Raw genomic sequence first — 17,923 nt, 5'->3', positions numbered from 1 at the left:
CCCTCCACTACGCCCGGGTTGTGTTTAACTGAGAGTTGGTTCCTGCACTGTGGCCTACCCACATAGCCTGCGGCTGGAATCCTGAAGCCATGCGTGAAACCTTCCTGTAGTAACCTGGCAGAGTCATGGTCTGGGTATTTATTCAGCCATGGGATCATCACTGATATGTCAATAGGGGTGTGGGCAACCTGGGTGTGACAAGACCTACTCTGGTCTCCTCCTCCCCCTACCGCTCTGAGGACCTTTTCCCCTGCAGTTGGCTTCAGTGTGGGAAGCCTGCCCACAGCTGGCGCATGCATGTTTAAATCTGCATGTGCCCGGGGCCCTAGTACATGCCCCCTTATTAAAGTCCCAGCATACCCCTTTTCCTCCCGCATTGCCCCTGGGTCTGCTGGACGGGTCCCACCCAAGCCCCGCATGAAAGGGCTGTTGGCCAGAGTGTTGGGCTGGCTGTTGGAAATGCTGTTGCGGCCTGTAGGGGTACCCTTTATTCCAAGTATTGGCCCCACCCGGCGCCTGCCCTCCCGAGAACTGCGAGTGCCATGATGCCGAGTCAACTTTGTCCCAGGTTAAAGATTTGTTAAATTCCTTGGCTTTCCTAAAGGCAATATCATATTCTTTCCATGCCTCCCCATGCTTCTCGCTAAACGTTATGATCCTACTCTGGTAATAAGCCAATTGGGCCTGCATCCCTGGTGTATGCTCAGCGATTACTGCTACAAATACTGAAAACGCCTTGAGCCAGTTACTGAGGGTCTCTTCCACCCTAAACTTCAACAACTGGGATCGCCACTCGCTAGGCAGTAACATATCTTTCTGGGTCTTTGCGTACTCCCACTCTCTGTTATCAATGAGCAAGGAAAACATATTGATAAATTTGTCTGCCCAGATGCACTCTTTCACAGCTTGAGCCACGTGTTGGGCCAGGTCCTCCCCCCTGCATGGCAGCGAGCCTACCCCCAAAAGGGGTAAAGCAACTTCCTTACCACTTTCCGCACTCCGTGTAGGCTCAATAATCTTAATCTTTTCCCCGTCATCTGCTGCGCCTGTTAGGCGAGAAATCGGGGTGCCCGACATGTTACCCCCTGCCCTCGCTGCCATAATTTGGGCCACCACCTTCTGTGCCTCTGCTAAGGGATCTGCTGTGGCCGGTAAAACACCCCCTATCTCCAACCATGGGACCAGCGCCGCTATCTGGACTTCCAATTCCGGGGGAACCGGCCCCACTCCCGGGATTTGGCCTGCTGGACTCCCCGGTGGCATCACTGCTGGCACCACTATTACCGGCGGCGTGGCTGGAGCCTGTTCCGCCGGTGCAATCACTGGGGTTGCTGGCACTACCGGGGTAATCAGGAGGTGCGCGGGTGCTGGGGCGGGTGCTGGCGCATCGTCTGGCCCTGTTACTGGTGACTCCCCACCCGGTCTGGGGTTATTACGCCCCTTGCATCCTTTTTTGGCCCTACCGCACACGGGGGGGACCTCCCAGTCTCCTCTAGGTTTAGGTGGTATTATCGTTCGCTTAGGCCTGCTCCCCGTGCTAGCCTCCAGCCTCTCACCCATCTCAGCCAAAGTCCTCCCCAGCGCATCCACTTTCCCCCACCTTTTGTCCATTGCTTCCATCCTGCGCATCATAGTTTGTAACATGCGTTCTACTTTAGAGCCTCTCGCGCCCCGTACAGCCATAACCAAATTATATCTGCAACCCTTTCTGTATTACACACACAATGTTGTAAATACCGCCTATGCAAAAACGAGGCCCCCAACAATGTCCCTTGTGTACTTCTAGCACCAAAAATTTCCCAGCGTTTAAAAGTACAATTATCCTCCTGCTAGAGTATCTTACTGGAGGTCTCCCATCCAACTGCTGCCGGGGATAAGCCTGCTTCGCTTCTGTGACGATAACTGTGTACTAAATTCCCCTCCGTGAAACACACAAATCGACCCTCCCCTTCGACTCCCCTCGAAGGGATAAACACTCGTATGTCCCGAATTACCGCTCTGCTGACCGCTTGCTTGCCCCCTGGTACCACGAACACTGCAGCCACCGGGATTAATACCGGGTCCCACGTTGAACTGCTCGGCTCAACCTGCCGGTCCCAATCACAAACTCCTGCTCGTCGGGAAAACACAACCTTAACCTGAAATATAAAGAATAAAATTAAAGGCCCTGGTGGGGGGAGCGAAGCTGTTGTCTGGGGCGAGCGCGGGGACAAAGAGACCGTCTTGCGCGCTCGCCGGGCATTTAAACTGCAAGCCACGCCCCCCACGGCCCGGAAACACCGATAGTGCTTCCGGGTCGCGGGGGGCGCGACCCAATGGCTGCAGTGGGGGTGGGGGCCCGCCCCGCCATGCATACGTGGGGGCCGAGCGGCCCCCCTTTCTTGGAGAGGTCTATGTTTAGTCCAGTAACAGTTTTGATTCATAAAGTAGCATTGAGGGTAATGTGCCTGCTGCAAAGCACATCAAGTAACATGCAGATCACAAATGTATATTCTATGTAGACAGGTAAATGGGCTACTGTTTTTGATACTGAGATACTAAGATAATTTTGTTACTTCCAGGTCATAAATTGCCATCCTTCTAATATAACACAGAGATTACATACCGGCATCAAGGAGCTGCATACAAACTGTAAGTCATGGGTTTAGATCTTTAATATTTTGTGCTCAATCTGTTATTTTTTTAAGATTACAAAAAAGCATTCCTTTGGGAAGTAATAAAGTCTTGTTAGTACAAACAACCACAATCACCGAATTACATTTTATACCCTGACCTTGCTTTTCTCCTGACCATTCACTCTTAATGTATAATATCTACACGTTTGGATGATATATTATTCCTACCCCTTGTAGACTGCCTGGAAATTGATTTACACACTTGCATGATTTAGAATTTAAGTAAAGGGTGCCATTTAAATAATTATTTGTGTGATTACTCATACACATAGATAAATCTTGCATTCTTACAGTGCATGCACATCTCTTAGATAGGGGGTTGGACAAAGTCAAAAACATGTTTTCAATTAATAGTTTCTCTAAAGTATTTGTTAAGTGTGAAGCTGTGGGCCTTTGTTTTCTTCCATTGCATTGGCATCTAAGTAATAGGTTACCGATAGCTCCAACCAGAGTGATAGTTGAACCAAAGAAGGGCTGATGGCTCTTTAAACCAGGCCTTTTTTTGGGTTAAGCAGTAAGTGAAGATAAGAAAGCCTCTTCGTTGCCCGAAGGTTTCTGCACGAAATGAAATGCAGACGTGTGGCCTCTGCTGAATTATGTACCGTTGTTAGAAAATGACACCAGGAAAACTTCAGCACTCAAAAATAGCTGTCGGAACCTGGATTGGAGGGATTCCCTTACTTTCAATTACTGAGTATACTATTGTTGAAGGTTTTGACATAAAAAACACTGATGGGTCCGATTCACAAAAAATGCTGTACAAGTAAGCATAACTTGTTCTTGCAGAATCCCTAGCTTACTCAGGATTGTAAACACCATGATCAGATTATTTCTGACTTGCTCATGGAATGCTGGAGTAAAACATTAGTCTATTACAGCAGAATCTTTGTGAATTTGACACATCATTTTTAATTGTTCAGTCCAAAGAATGACTGTCTGTCAAGTTTTACAGACAACCTAAAATGTATATAATACAGTAGTGTAGCTGATAAGTATACCACTAGTAAAATATTATTCTTCAGCATAACATTTGGGCTAAAGAGGGAAGAGAAACACCAATCTGCAGCATAAAGAGTTCTTGTCCAGTTCCATCTCCTCGACTTTCATTTGACAACCCAAGCTGTTCTGGGAGTTGCTTTGGTTTGCTTCCATTGAAGTAAGTCAGAGGAAACACCTGATAACAATGCTAAGCAACACAAAAGCTTGCAACTGGCATCATGGGCTGCTTCACAACAGCTTTTGCGAATACGGGAAGAGATACTACAGTTGTACTGTTTTATGTACCCCCTACATACCTTTGTGATTGGCCTCGTAGCTACCAACTCCCTGCTGATAAATAGCAGAAAGGGCACAGTACTTCCTATTTGCATTAACTGTGTATAAATAGGCCATGAATATTCAATTCTATTCCCATGAAAGTAGGTTGAAAACTTATTCTCACTATCTTGCTTGTTAACGTTGCCAGATGACCTCATGTCATCACAGATGCTCCACTCTATTCTTGGATTTTTAATTCACAACTACATGAGTTCTGGTACTAGTTTACTTCAGTTGATCCAGTTCTTCAAAGACACCGAAAAACTATGGTTTGTAAAAGTGGAGCCCAGGGCAGGAGCATTGTTTCCTTGGTGAGAGGGAGTCATCTGGTAACTTGGAGGCAGATTTACTAACATCTGATGCAGCGGAATGTTACACGACAACTTGCTACATTGGCAAAAATGCGCCATATCAATTAAAATATGGCCATTACAGCTCTCTCTGTGCTGGTGCAGTCGTCACTGCCAAGTTCCAACACATGCACCCTAGCTCCATTGTGCAAAGTTGCCTGCGTTGCAAGCGGGATAGGTTTTGTGCAGGAAGGGACACCTTTCTGCACAAAAACAATCCTCTGAGGCTTTTTTCTCTTTCTACGTGTGCTGCAAATTTCAGCACATGTAGAAATAGCAAAAACCAAGGAGAAATAAACATATTTCTCCTTGTTATGCCTCACCTGGAAAGGCCTAGGATTTTGACGTATTCCCAGGTTTACGATTGTCAGTAAATCTGGGTATGTGCCAAAAATCGTACGGGAAGATGTGTGGGAATACCCACACTCCACCCATGGAATGCCTTCCCCAGGCAGAGTAATGCAAGGTAGCAGCTTGAGCTACATTGTGTGACTCCAGATTTGCTATGCCATGCAGAACCACGCAAGGTGGCTACGTGTGGCAAAGTAGATCTCACTTAAGGGCTTGCTTGCCCTTGTGTCACTTGCGAAATGCAATGGCAACCAAAGTCCTTAGTAAATCTAGGCCATTATGTCTTTTACTGTAAGTACAAAGTTAGCAGCTGGAAGTAAAGCAGGCGGCAGCTCAGCTAAGCATATTATAGAACGATGCAGGCCACTTACAGCAGCAACTGGCATGAGGGTTAGCATTTATCAGAGTATAAAATACATGCAAATCAGCGTTTTGCTGTTAAGAAATTATCCTAGGTAATGAGAAATGCAGAATAGGAAAAGAACTTACATGTCTATTTCACTCCTAATTTACGTGGTTGCTTGAGTCCTTTTTCGCTGCCTTTAAATCCCCAATCATGTGCTGTCATATATGCTTCTGCATATTACTGTGCACCGCTACATGCATGCAATTGTTTTGAATTCTTATAGCTCAAGAAGCTTCTATATGTGCCTCACAGTCTTCATCTAACAAAGAACCATTCATATTAATAAATTTAGCATTTGCACTTTGCTGTGATTTTTTTGCTCAGAACTGCGTGCATTTATGCTTTAATCTTTTCAGTACTGAGTAGGCAGATATTGCTTTCTTGAAAATGTCCCCAGCATTTGCTTTTTTGGTAGAATGCCCCCGATCGTTTGCTTTAGGTGGCAAACAAGTGCACTCAATGCTCAGTGTCAAGTATAATCCTATACTTTGGCCTACATTTAAGCTGTTGGGCAATGTTTTGGGTTGGGTTAAGCTAAGACCGAATTTAACACAAAAATGAGTCACCTTTGTCAGTATTCAGAGAAGAGCATGGAGCACACAAACACAGAATGATGGTTCACCCCATGCATGAACTGCACTAGAAGGCTTGGGGCAGTCACAGGTTACACCAGGACATTGGGGACCTTCCTGATTGTTGTGCGGGATGCACCTGCACGGACACTGACCGAGTATTCTGGCCACATTTTAGAGGACCTGAGGGATAACTTCACATGGGAGCGGTGCAGTCTGTCCAGGGAAGGGGCAGACTCATGGACACTCCAAAAGGGTGGCCCAGGTAAGTGTACACCAAGTAAGGTTGGACTACCATTTTATATTACACGACCTGCAAATCTCTGTTTAGGTTCCATGTTGTTGTATGTTCCTTCCCATGTGAAGGTCTGATGTTACCCTTTTAGTGTCAAAAACTTTAGCCAAATTGCCATAGATGGGAGTGGGAATAGTAGATGTCACCTTTTTAGTGCCCAACACCTTTCCTAAAGTAGCTTAGATTGTCGTGGGAATAGTATATGTTAGCCCTTTTTTGTCACAACAACTTGCCTACATTTCTTTTGATTGGAGTGGGAATAGAAAATGTCACCCTTTTAGTGTCCAACACCTTCCTCAAGATGGTTTAGATTGGAGTGGGAATAGTCAATGGCACCCATTTAGTATCCAACACCTTCCACAAATTGGTTTGGATTGGAGCGGGAATAGTAAACGTCACCCATTTAGTGCCCAGCACTTTCTTAAAAATTGATTATTTTGGAGTGTGATTATCTAATTTGATAATTTTACAGTGAAAGGTTCTTCTAATTCGTATTTGTATGTAGCATATAAAGTTTGTTTTTAGCTGTATATGTTTAGAAATATAATAAAATCATAGTGGCCTCATTATGATGTCGGGCGGAAAGCTATCCAACAGCTCATCGGTGGCGGTCCGCTCGACATCTGAGGCATCTATCTGACCGCCATATTACGACACAGGTGGTCCGACTGATGCCTGCAGGGCTAATCCGCTCCACCTCCAACAGGCTCAAGGAGTCCATCAAGGCAGTGGGCAGATCATAATCCCAAAATGGAGGCAGTGCCTGCTCTGGCATCACCGTGGGGATTACGATGCACCTTTCTGACAACCTTTTCCTGACGGTTCTTCCACCACGAAAAGGCTGGTGGTAAGGGTCTTTTGGTACCCTAGCAGGGCCCCTGTCCCCAGTGGCTGTCCATTATGGGCACAGGGGTGCACCCCTAAACATCCATGCCAGCCCCATGGTACATGGATGTTTCAAAAACTAATTTTTCCAATTGCAGCATGTGCTGTGACAGCTTGTACTGTGATCAGCAGCACAAGCCGTAATAGGCGAAATACACTTTCTGACCGCCATGAAGGCGGCCGCATCCAAATCATGGTAATGGGACCATCGACTCCTTGTCAGACGGTCCTGTTTCCGCTCCAACCGGCATTGTAATGAGGCTCATAGTTCTATGTTTGTGTTAAATAATATTAATAACTACATCTTTTTATAGAATAAAGACATGTAACACATGTTTCCAATTTTATTTGTTTCCAAAGCTTATTTAATGTATTTTTTAAAATGTGTAAACATATATATTTTACCATAAAGAAAAAGTTATATATAGGTAAATAAAACATTTTTTATACATTTTTATTGTTGCATAAAATAGTATATCATATTTAAGTAGTATTCTATGCTGCACATTTTCAACTTACTTTTACATTGTTTAACATGTTTTTTAAACATTTCATAGTTTGTTTTACATACAGATTTCCAATAGCATTTCAACGTAAGTTTTTCCAATGTATATTAAATATTTGTATATATTTTGTGCTAATATTTAATTCATACTTTACAATTTGTAAAACATTTTTTACGAATGTTTTCACATGTTTTACATGTTTAATATTTTTTTTACATTTTTCAATAGATCTATTCAACATTTTAAAATTATTTCCGATTCATTTCTGTTGGGAGGTTGTCCTTTTTGTATAGTTTCATTTAGCAGCCATGTTTTTGTTACCGCTACCTTCTATTTCATAGTCTGTTGTGTCATTTGTAGTCTGTTTTCTTGGATGCAGGTTGCAGTAAGGTGCTGCTGTTTATTTGAACAGGTAAGTCCTTTTTAAGGTTTTGTACAGGTTTTGAGGGTGGGGAGGTAGGTGGAGGTTATAGTGTTGTTTGTGGGTTTATTGTACATTTTGTTGTATTAATTGCAGTTAGTGTGTAGTTTTGGGGTTTCATACACTGTTTTAGTACTGTATCATTATATTTTGTTATATTGTGTTATCTTACTTATTTTATGATGATTAAATGTAATGTACATGTGTTTTTGGGATTGTAATGTGTTTTGCGAGCGGGTTCTCTTTTTTACTTTACAGGTTTTTGTCTATGAATGCGCCCTATGGGCATTGGTAGTTGCCTTTTTTTTTTTAAAGGAAAACACTTCTGGTTTATATTATAAACTAATATCTTAAACTTGAATTTTTGGGATTTCCAGGAGTGTTTGCTTCATCAATTTTCTTTTTATTGTTATGGTTCCTACCTACTTTGGATTGCTTCAAAGGATCTCCCTATTGGATTTGTTTTATGTATGAGTTTGTTCTCTGATCACTTTCATTGGTGCGATTTAAATTTGCCATGCAAATAATTTATATATTATTTTCTTATCTCAGACTTTTTTAACATTGGAGTTTTATATCATGATTAGACTGGTGTTATGAAATATTATGTTTATTATTTATTTTAAAATAATTTATGATATTAGTTTAGATTTTGTGACAGTTTTTGGGACTTTTGAAGCATAGTATTTATTTTACAATATGTTTCTGGCTATTATTTATAAGCAATCTACTCCTTTGTTGTTTATGAGGAGGTTGACTTTAAATTGTAGAATGTCAAACATTCTTTTGGCTTGCTGGCTAAGTTTAGGGTCAACTTGGCTTAGAAATTGCCCCATTCGTAGTTGTTGGTAGCTTTGTTTATTTTGTAATGCTTCTATAACACTATAAAGTGTATGTTGGGTTCAGCCTAGTATGGATTAGAAGGTATTAAGCCGGGGGCGTAGCTTACCATGCGATAGACGCGTCCCAGTGAGGGTCTGAGGACAGCACGAATGTCGGTGGTACAGATGCAGCCTCCCTGCTTCATTTCTCGCTGTGAGACCCGTATTTAAATGGGTATGCACAGCTGCATATTTTTGTCTACTCTAGGACGCGGGGGCCCACATGTTGGATTTGAAGTGACCTGTCTCTCTTCCTTAGAGCCAGCCACCATTTTCAAAAGTCTCTGAGAAAATGCTTGCTAGCTCGTCCCTTGAAGGCTGTCCATATTTTAAAGGCATTTTCTACATTCTGAGTTTCCCTTAACTTAAAGGCATTGTCTCTTCTCCTTTTTAAAAAATTATTTTTCTCCTCTAGCAGAACTGTTTCATGACTTTCTGACAATTTTTTAAGAATTTCTCGTCAGTTGTTGACAGATTTGGAGTACTCCATCATTATTAAAAAGGTCTGAAGCAGTATTTTTGTGTAACATTTTGTGGAGCTTCTCAATTTATGTGCTGCGTCTCCTTGTTATTGGCCTGACTGCTCTGGAATTTTTAACTGCTGCATCAGTTGAAGGAATATCTGTGGCAGAGTAATATTTACCTCACACTGACTTCGCTGTCTTGCTCATAATGTGTGACTTTAATATATGGGCAGATCTAAAGCTCCTCACTCCATAACTCAGTCTCCAGTAGGAAAACTAAGAAGGCATTTGCTGAACTCTGCTGTCTCTCCCGCAATAGATAATACTACTTCAAATGTAGGGTCAAACATGGCCTCTTCTCATGTCTCACCTGCAGCGGCATCCCAAGCCAGTAAATCACAAGTTAAGAGGCTTAAAAAAGACCCACACTCGCCTACAAAATCTGCACCTGCAGCCACTATGACCTTTTATCAGAGGAAATTAGAGCTCTGCACCCCTTTATGGAAGACGCTAATGCTAAACTGCAAACTCTCACTGAGAAATGATCAGTTATGCAGTAACGTGTTTCTTCGATGGAACAACACATTCTACATTTTAATGATACGTCTCTCAAAGTGAACTCCTCACAGATACAGGGTTCTTCTTTGCAGAGACAAGCCAAGGAACTTGAAAATCACAATCATCCTACACATCCTACACATTTACACATTTATCTTATAGTTGCCTACGACTCCGCCATTTAATATCCAGAGAGCCCATAGATTGGGTCGCCCTCCTTCGACTGCTTCTCCTCCCAAGCGATCTAGAGGCGTCATTCTTTACTTCTTAGAATATATAGAATTAATCCAGATCAAAACAGCTGCATGTCATCTCAAGAGAATCACCTGGTCAGGAAGTGCCCTATATTTTTCTCAGGATTATGCAAAGGTAGGGAACACAAGAGGAGAGACTTTCTGAGTATGAGACCTGCCCTTTGTCCAGTTAGTCTTTTCCACCTGTGCTTTTTCAAAGTCACGCATAACTTCTTCTCGTTTGCGGGACTTTCTTACATCCTGCAGAGCAGATGTCATGGATGTGGCTCCCTCAACTTCTATAAAGTGACTGCTGTTTGGTTGCTAAGTTTCCTTGCTACATATGTTGTTTTCCGGAATGTATCATACTTTTCCTGTTGTTGATGAGTTTTATTGTTAGAGTATAATAATTTAAGGTTTGTTCTTTGTTTAATACTTTATATTGTTCTCGTTTACCCTACAGACAATTTCTATACGTCCTGGATGTCTTCGTTCCACATTACTTGTCGTACCGCCCTGTCCTGTGTCGTTCAACTCCCTCTGGTTCGGACGTGATGTCTTCTTCGTGTGGTCCCTTCCTCACCTTAATTGGGTTTTTGTTAGGTATGTCATTCTTCATGTTTATCAACTTACCCTGTCAATGTTATAGCATTCAACTTAACTTTTTATTTTTTGTTAGACGATTCTCTTTCTTCTTTTTTCTGGTCTTTTCCTCCTTTCTGCTCTCCCTTTTCTACCTTCTTCTAAACTTTCTAACTTATCTTACTCTTTGCAGAAAGTTCCTTTCTCTACACCCTCTATGGCTTTGTTGTATTATCTCTCAATTAAGGTCTGATTGAATTCTTCATTTTCTGTGTTTACAATGGTTTTGACAATGGTTTCCTGGAATGTCAGGGGTTTGAATTCTCCAATTAAAACACAGCTTGTTCTCACCCATTTAGCAAAACGTAATGCTCATATAGCCTTTCTGCAGGAAACTCATTTGTCTGATATAAAAAGAATGAAATTTAGAAGGGGTTGGGTGGCCGAAGTTTTCTTTTCACCTGCTTTGGGGAAAAACATGGTGTTGCAAGATTGTGTCATTAGTCTTTGAAAATTCAATTGATTTCTCAGGAAAGAGATGAAGAGGGGAGATGGCTAAATGTATTGCAATTTGATTGTCAAGTTTGGTCTTTAATTTCTCAGAAACTTCTCCAATATCCAACTGACAGTCTAGTTCTGGCTGGAGATTGTAACTTACCTGTTGATCCTTTTTTAGACAGACACTCTTCATCACACTATATTCCGAATAAATCACAAAAAGCTTTCATACAAGCTATTCGAAGACGCAACCTCACTGATGTTTGGCGCCTATGCAACACAACTTTAAGCGAGTATACATTCCTCTCCCTAGTACACCATACACAATATCGAATAGATTATATTTTAGTTTCACATCACAAAGCTCAATCCTTACATTCAGCTGATATTGGCTCAAGTCTAATATCTGATCATGCACCACTATCTATACATATAGACATCATACCCAATTCTACTCTTCCTATAAGATGGAGATTTAATAATTCCCTACTACTAGATTCCTCTTTCACCTCCTCTTTTACAGGTTTCGCCCAAGACTTCTTCCTCTTTAATCAGACGGAAGACATTCCTTTTCATACAGTTTAGGATGCATTTAAACCCTCAGCTCAAGGCTTTATAATTAATTTAGTTTCTAAAAAAAGAAACCTATCTCAATTGCAATCTAAACTAATTCTTTTTTTTTTTTTTTTACTTTTTATTGATTTTATAACACAAACACAAACAACTTGCAAGGAGGGAGAAAAAGAGACATCAATATACACAACGTTGCATTACATGGTGTTGGAGCGGTAAGGACAATCCAATGAGCGTTCGTTCTATCGGGAAAGAGTTACACAGTGGGGGGGGGGCAGAAGAAACAAATTGCAATCAATATACAATAGTGTGTGGAGGAACCCTCGGGTTACGGGGACATAGGTGCAACATCAGGGTCAGGAAGAGGAGGGGCACATATATCACCACGATAAGTGTTCCACTGAGTCCATATCTTTCCCCATTTCCGGGGGGTACCACGAGAAATATACACAGTTTTTTCACTGAACATGCACCAGTCCATGTTTATACTTCATTGACCTTTCCCGGAGTCTCTTCTTGACCCCCTGAAACCCCAGCCTTTGTTTCTGGACCTGTTGTGTAAAGTCCGGATAGAAGCTGACAGTAGAGTTCTCAAAGGCAATGGGACCTGACTGCCGCGAAGCCTGCAGGATAGCGTCTCTGTCCCGGAAATGGAAAATCCTCGCAATGATAGGTCGAGGGTTAGCACCCGATTTAGGTGTGCCGCCGGGGATCCTATGTGCACGTTCGACAGCGAAAAACTTGCTGAGACCCTTGGGCGCCAGGTGATTCAGCACCAGGTCTTCCACCAATAGGTCCGTCGAGGCAGCAGTCGATGATTCCGGGACCCCAATCAGGCGGATGTTATTGCGCCTGGCACGGCTTTCATAGTCCTCCAGGCGCCCAGAGTAATAATCATTGGCTTTCCTCAGATTCCCGACTTCAGCCTGCAAATCAGAAACGTCGGTGACCAGGCTAGAGGTCGTAAGATCCAAGGATTTGACCTTTTCGTTTGTCTTTGCCAAGTCCGCCCTGATCAGATTGACGTCAATCGCCACCGTATCCAGTTTGAGAGTCAAGGCCTCATATTGTTGCCCCAGTGAGGCCTTCATACCAGTGATGGCGCCCATGAGATCTCGCAGTGAGGGCTCGTCCTCAATCGATGAGTCCTCCGGCATTGTCGTCGAGGTTTTAGCTGCTGCTCCCGGCGATCCCTTAGCTTGAGTGTACCGGTCCATAATGTTCGTTTGCAGAGCACTCCCTCGAACGCCTGGTTTAGGCCCGCGCTTCCCACCCTCAGGCTTGGTGGCCATCTTGGATCCTGGACCCGTACGGGTCGCCTGTTGACGGGTAAAAATGGTGACTGCGGTGGCAAATGTAGGACCAAAAGGGCGAAGGTGGTGCCAGTCTCAGATCTGGAAACCGCTACAGATCGGCAGTAGGAACGGAGAGACCAAGGTTGTAGGAGTGTCCGGCCGCCCACGGAGCCGACAAAGTCAGGTTGAGCTCCGGACAGAAATCGAAACCGAAAGCGATCGCCAGCCCACGCAAGTCTGGCAGTCCGTTGTTGTTCACTTACTGAACGGCAAGCGAGACAAGATAGCGCGGGGCGTCACCATGGAGCAGGCCAGAAAACTGCGACAGTCTGTAGCTCTGGACCCCGAAGTCCAAAAAAGTTTGTTGAAGCAAATAAATGAGCAGTAGAACTGTGCCAATAAACACCCGTCGTCTGAACCAGGATAAAGTACAGGATAGTCGATGGAGGTGGCGAGGGTCCGGGAGCCCTGTGCTCACGCGACCATCTTGGGTGCGCGCGAAGCTCCTCCCCTAATTCTTAATTAAAAAACTTTTAGAACATTCTTACTATACGTCTCATTCACAATAGGCTCTAAATCAGCTAATTAAAGCCAAGCTTAATTTTAATAAAGTATCTACAGATAATGCTGCGTCTTATCTTCTCAAATCTAGCGCTAAATATTATGGATGTCAAAATAAATCTGGAAAGCTATTAGCTAATTATCTGAAAATTAACTAAATAAATTATTCATTGAGTCAATTGCCAATAACAACTGTTCCCTTCATCACTGAGATCAAGATATTCTAACTCAATTCCCAAAATTATATACACATTTATACACACTAGAATATTTACCCTCTTAGCCTGAAATTTTGAGCTATCTATCCACTATTTCAAAACCTGCTTATTTTCAAGTCGACTTCTCCTCCCTAGAGATGGATATTACGCAAACGGAACTCCAACTCACACTGTTTTCTCTAAAAAAGGACAAAGCCCCAGGGCCGCATGGATTTACAGCTGAGTTTTATATACACTTTTACAAATTGCTTCTGTCTAAGCTTTGTTTGATAATTCATTCTTTTCTAACTTTGGCTATCTACTCTGGCTTGTTTCTAGATGACTTCATATGCTTCATCCCGAAAGCTGGTAAGGACTCACACTGTTGTAAAAACTATTATCCCATCTTTTTAGTCAATGTAGATTATAAAATGTTCCCTAAAGCATTGGCTTTAAGGCTAGAAGTGCTTCTCCCTGATCCTATAGGCAAGGACCAATCTGGCTTTGTCAAGGGTAGATTTCTCTCAGACAACACTCGCCTATTTTTCTATATTAGTTCTAGATCTGCCAGCTTACCTGATTCTCTAGCGCCCATTGCTTTAGATGCTGAGAAAGCTTTAGATCGTGTTATTTGGTCTTCCTTATTTCAAACTTTAGCATGGTTTGGTTTTGGGCTAAAATGTATGTCTCTCATTTCTCTTCATTATACTTCTCTAAAGGCAGCCATTTGCGCCAATGGTCTCACATCTTCTTTTTTTAACCTGCACCAGGGGGGTTCAACAAGGCTGTCCCTTATCCCCCTTCCTTTTTAATTTAGCATTAGAACCATTTTTATCTCGGATCCACCAGAATGCTAACATTCATGGCTCACAACAGGTTAAATTGGCTGGTTACGCTGACGACATCTTACTATTTATATCTCAACCTGATTTTTCACTTCCTGCTTTCGCATCAGAAGTTGCTTCTTACTCATCGGTCTCGGGCTATAAGCTAAATACCGACAAATGCGAAATCCTTCCCCTTAATAAATTCACTTTAATTGCATTTTCTCTTCCTATTTTACGTAGAAATCTAAACAACTTAAATAAATAGCTCGGTCTTCAATTCTCTTCCTCGCTCTCTTCTTCTATTTCAAATAATATGGATAACTGTATTCAGACAATTGCCTCTCTAACCAGTAAATGGAACTCTCTTTATTCATCATGGTGGGGCCGTCTCAACACCATTAAGATGATGTTGGTTCCTGTTATCCTTTTTACTCTCTCTAATATTCCCCTACATGTCCCTCTTAAGTATTATAAGAAATTAAATTCATTATTATCTGCTTTTCTTTGGAGTAATAAGAAGCCGCGAATGTCTTTAGCTAAGCTGAAACGTCTAACGTTGAAGGTGGAGTACACTTTCCTGATATCTGGAAATATCATGTTGTTCCTTTTGCGGCAATCTTCTCATTGGATTGCACCCCCCTTCTTATATACTCCGTTATGGGTGGATTTGCAACAAGCTTTTTTATCTTCATTTTCTTTTTAAGAATTTCTGTCCTTCACATAGAAACCTCGAAAAATTTCCAACCTTATTATCAATAATACTTACAAATTGTTATCTAATGCTGTTCATTTTTTACCCACGGACCCTGGCTCTTTTCTTAATTATACCATATGGAATAACCAATCTATTCTGGTGAAAGAACATCCTATTTATTGGCATTCTTGGAGAATTAAAGGTTTGCTCTGGGTTCATCAATTATTCGATAAAGATACATTACTCACCGTTTCTCAAGTTCAGATTCTATTTAGCTTTCTGTCTACTTTCCAAGCTAAATATCTTCTTTTACAAGGAGCTATGGTTCAAGCATATAACTATTTCAAATCTAGATCACCCTCTGATACTTCACCTTTCACATAATAAGCTGCTATTTTACCTCTGTGTCCTAGGGTTTCCCTTATTGATTCTCATTTACTTGAAGTTCCCACTTTGAGATCCAAGTCTAAGACTGGACTCACATAGGAGGAAGATCTTTCCACAACTTTACCTCTATCCACCTGGAAAGGAATCTAGTTTAAAATTAGGAAATCTTCACATGCAGCTAGCACTACACAAACACTCTTTTTCATATACAACAGACTCTTTATGACACCTGACACTCTCCATTAGATTAATCACGATATCCCAGATACTTGTTGGTCTTGTTTTGCACCACAAGCTGACTTGAAACATTTACTTTTCACTTAGCCACTAGTCTCTGCATTCTGGTTACAAGTTTGGCATCAAATCAATTTCATTTTCCAGAGTAGCATCTCTTTCTCTATTTCCAATGTATTTTTAGGTAGTATATCCAAGATGTGGGTTAATGCTCGTTTTAACATACAGATACTAGATTTGTAATTAGCACTTGCTGTCCAACAAATAACTCGTAGCTGGAAGGATTTTACACAATTGACTTTCAAGGCGTGGTGATATTCAGTTTATCACAACCACCGATTAGAAACTGCATATATGCATCCTTTATCTCTGGTTTTAAAACGAAAGGCCCTTTGGACACCTGTTACTCAAATTCTTGATTACTCCGTTATCACATCTTTTGCACCTCACCTCATTTTCAGGAAGTTTTACAACCCAACAGACTTTCATTTTAAGATTTTAGGATTTGCTTATATCAAATATCCCCTTACGTAAAGTCGATAAATAATCAGATTTTAATTTTCTGTTTCTTTTTTTTCATTTGCTACATCTCTTGATAAATTGCTTTGTAATATTCTATTGTATGTTATCTTGAGTTAAATAAATACTTTTTTTAAACTGAAAAAAGAAGGTACTAAGCCATCCTTCCACTGCATTGTTTGTTTTGGCTTCATGTGCCAAGGTGTTGTCATAGATATTCCACCATGGTATTTTGAATTTGTGTTGGCGTTTGTGGCCCGAGCGATGCAGTCTGATATCCTAAGTGTCTTCAAAATAATCTGTTAGGGGACTTAGTTTTTCTTCATTTTGTTGGTAAAAGGGCTGTCTATTAGTAAATTGTGGAGGTTAGCTATGTCTGTGATAGAAACATAGCCTGGTGCTATTTCTTTTCAATTTCAAATGCAAATTGGCTGCTTGTAGCATCTTCTACACTTAAGGTCTGGTTACGAGTTTGGTGGTCTGACCGCCTGAATGCTGTGTCCATTGCAGTCAGAAGACCACACTGCTTACGAGATTACCACGGTGCCGGTAGTGTGGGTGCGAAGATCTTGCGGCAGTGGTAATTAGTATTTCTTATGTATTGATGGCTATGTGAACCTTTTGACTGCATATGTGTATCGAATGCACAGGTATGCCTGATAGATGTGAAAAAATACCATCGACCCATTGCTGGAGTGACTCATATGTGGGCACACCAAGCAGTGGGTACACGGCACAAAAAGGATTCACATGTATATCGGCGCAAACGAAGACGCAATCCTCGGGCTAAAGAGGCTGCTGTGAAGGGGGACCTGAAGAAAGGGATCCATTTTGTACTCTGATGGGGAGAACAGGAAAGAGGTGAGTGCACACACCAAATCCTTTGTTTCTGCTAACTTGGAGCTGGTTGTCCCACCGCTGCGGTTGGCTCATCAGAAAGCCAACTTGTAATACGGATGGCGGCTAAACTCCTTTGTACCGCTCTTTGGCAGCTGCTTTTCCCTGACTGCGACCCCAGAGGTAGGGACAGGCTCGGCTTGCCGTACGGATCATGATGACACTTTCCGAAAGCCATATCATGTCGGCCTTTCAGACCTGTAAAGGCTGTTGCACAGTGTCTTTAGGGGTCTCTAGCAGGGCCCCCTTTCCCTGGGCCCTCCGCTATGGTGCCTGGGGGAACCTATGGTGCCCCCTAAAGATCCCTGCTCTGTATGGCAGGCACTGTGAGGTGGCTGCCACATGGTGAAGAGATGTTTAAAAACATCAATTTCATAGTGGCAGCTTGTGCTGTATGTCTTTTTTCACCCGCCTCACAAGCTGTGATTATGAAATGGATGCTTCTGACCACCTAATACTGAGGTTGGAACCGCCAACCTAAGGTCGGACGGTTCCAGGCTGCTTTCATCCGTCCAACATCGTAATGAGTCCCATAATTGTGTAGTTGAAGAAGAGGGTATGCAGTTCCTTAGGTGTGTCAAGAAAAGTGCAGAGAGATACAATATATAGGGTTGTCACTGGGGGCCTCCAAGGATTCGCCGGAGGAGATACTCCTTTCGGAAATAGGGCCCTCACACACCCAGCCAGCTGGGTGTCATGCTTCACCATATGGGCCTGCTCCTCGTCGGGTTGGCACTGCAATACC

The sequence above is a fragment of the Lissotriton helveticus genome, chromosome 2_1 (assembly GCF_964261635.1).
Source record: "Lissotriton helveticus chromosome 2_1, aLisHel1.1, whole genome shotgun sequence".
NCBI classification, from domain to species: Eukaryota; Metazoa; Chordata; class Amphibia; order Caudata; family Salamandridae; genus Lissotriton; species Lissotriton helveticus.
This window is presented reverse-complemented; position numbering follows the sequence as displayed.